Source organism: Dromiciops gliroides, chromosome 1, assembly GCF_019393635.1.
Source record: "Dromiciops gliroides isolate mDroGli1 chromosome 1, mDroGli1.pri, whole genome shotgun sequence".
NCBI lineage: Eukaryota > Metazoa > Chordata > Mammalia > Microbiotheria > Microbiotheriidae > Dromiciops > Dromiciops gliroides.
Window position 1 is genome coordinate 702,161,821 of NC_057861.1, and position 2,457 is coordinate 702,164,277.

At 45.1% G+C, this 2,457-nt stretch overlaps 1 pseudogene; it reads right to left on the reverse strand.

Annotated features, from left to right (window-relative positions):
* Positions 1–1,514: 1,514 nt before the first annotated feature.
* LOC122740320 lies at positions 1,515–2,043 on the reverse strand (annotated as a pseudogene).
* Positions 2,044–2,457: the final 414 nt, after the last annotated feature.

Genomic DNA, 2,457 nt, shown 5'->3' on the forward strand with positions numbered 1-2,457 from the left:
TTTATTTTATGCATCTAAAAACATTCTAAGAATGGATCCAGAGGCCTCACCTGCCTGCCAAAGGGGTCCATGACCCAGAAAAGGTTAAGAACCCTATCTAGGGGCAGCTAGGTGGCGCAGTGGATAGAGCACCGGCCCTGGAGTCAGGAGTACCTGAGTTCAAATCCGACCTCAGACAATACTGACTAGCTGTGTGACCCTGGGCAAGTCACTTAACCCCAATTGCCTCACTAAAAAAAAAAAGAGAAAACAGAAAAAAAAAGAACCCGATCTAGGCCAGCTCTACTATTTTTACAGATGGGGAAACTGAGGCCCAAATCAGTAAAGTGATTTAGCCACAGTCACAGAGGAAAGAAATGACAGAGCCAGGATTTGACCTCAGACCCAATGACTGCAAGTCCAGTGTTCTTCCCTCTCTGTTCTTGCTCTTCTCAAGGCACTAGCTAGGAAAGGGTTCCAGGCTTCCCCTCTGTCCACTTCCCAAACACACTCCACTCCCTCAGTTCTGCTTTCCTCTCATTACTATCGAGGCTCCAGCTCTCAGCTTCACTCCAACTCAGAATAAGGTAATCATGCTCCAAAAAGAGTCACGGGGTGTGAATAATAAATCAGCTCCTTCTCACCAGCTCACAGAATTCATAAATACATTTTTAAAAATACAATTGCTCCAAATAAAACACCTCACCCCTAAATCCACAGGTAGGTGACTGGATGTTTAGATTGGGGGTTAATCTGGCCTCATGAGATGTGATTGTATGTTAATTGCTGACTAATGATTAAAAACACCTGGGAGCCATAGCGCCTAAAAGTTATACCACACAGACCTTCTATGTGAGCCGGGAGAGTGATTTATCATGCAGGGAGATAATCACTTATGGATAAGAATCCCTCGAATTTGTAGAGCATTTTATCCTTTAAAACCTCTTTACATCTATTATCTCATTTGATTCTCACAACAGTTCCTTGAAAGCCGACAGGGCAGGGATTATTCCACTCTTCTTTACAGAGGATGAAACCAAGGTTCAGAGAGAGAAAGTGAATTTCCCATGATCACACAGCTAGTGAGTGGCAAAGATAAACCCAGGTTTCCCAATTCCCAGTTCAGTGATCTAGTTACTCCACGGATTCTGCAGAAAGTCTTTGAAAAATTAGAGAGCAGACAATACTAGATTTTCTGGGCTATGATATGAAATTCGACTGCCTGAGGCTGGTAGCTTTTAATGGGGCAATTTAGAGTGGCACAAATGGGCTTGGTCATTCAAATGCTCCCTGGTTGGGTGGAGGAAGAGCCATATTGTCGGGGCAATCTATAATCTAATCATCCAGCAGATATTGGGGGACCTCCAGTGCCCATTCATTCAAATGGTCATAGCTCAGAACATGAGCCTATGCACTCTGAGTGCAGTCTTGCAAGTTTCTCAATACAACCCAGAAATAGTTTGTGTTCTTTTTTTCGCCAATTGGGAGATTTATTTAAACAGATGAATGCAACTTGGGTCCCCTCATGTTTGCACTTAGAAGAAGGCGTTGGGCCTCTTGGTAGTGAAGTGTGGCTTGGGCTGGCGCCGCAGGACTCTGTGGGGCAGCGGGAACTTGATTTTGGAGTCATGGAACTGCTTGACTGCAGGCTGGCAGCATTTGCTGGCAGGAATTTCTCCCCCTTTCATAATCGGGATGGAGTGGGCCCTGGCACGGTGACGGGCCCCCATATCTCGGTAGCACTGAGTGACAGCACCAGCAGTGGTCAGATCCCTGTACTCCCTGTACATGTTGTAAGTCCCACTCCTGGAATCGTAGTGCAGCCAGATGCCAAAGTTTTTCACCCGGAGGGGTCTTTTCAAAGACCTGTCCACAGTGTACAATTTCTCCAGAAGACTTCTTCATCTTTTTCAGTTGGGAAACAAAGTCCCAGAATCGGGACTTTGCTACAACATGATTAGGAGCAAAGATCTGCATCCGATAAAGAAGTGGCACTGGACTCTTGGGAGTAGGCAGGCATCTTCCAACTACCTTATACTCTCTCAGGGTGCCCGAGGCCTTCATGGTGCTGCCGCCTCACTCCCTGCCAACCTGCAAAAGAAATAGTTTGTGTTCTAGAAAGCATCAGAATTTGTCAAACATCTAGTGCTCCACACACACAAAAAGGAGGAACAGGACTCTTAGCACCTATGCAAGTACTCAGGCTAACAACTCATTAAAGCTTGTGTCTAGCTAATAGGAAAAACCGAAGGTCTCATGTCCAAAGCCATAAACAGTCAAAACAACTCCTTTTCTCTCTCCTATCTGTTTCTGTCTTTCCTCAGGGATGTTTACAGTCCTCCAGAGTTATAGTATTACCCTGAGTTATCCCACCCTCCTCAAGGAGAAGTATTTGGGATTGCTAAATATTTAAGGAAACTTCTCCCACCGTAAGTCCTCTTTTCACCAGATATTTAGACAATTCTTGAGCTATCAGGT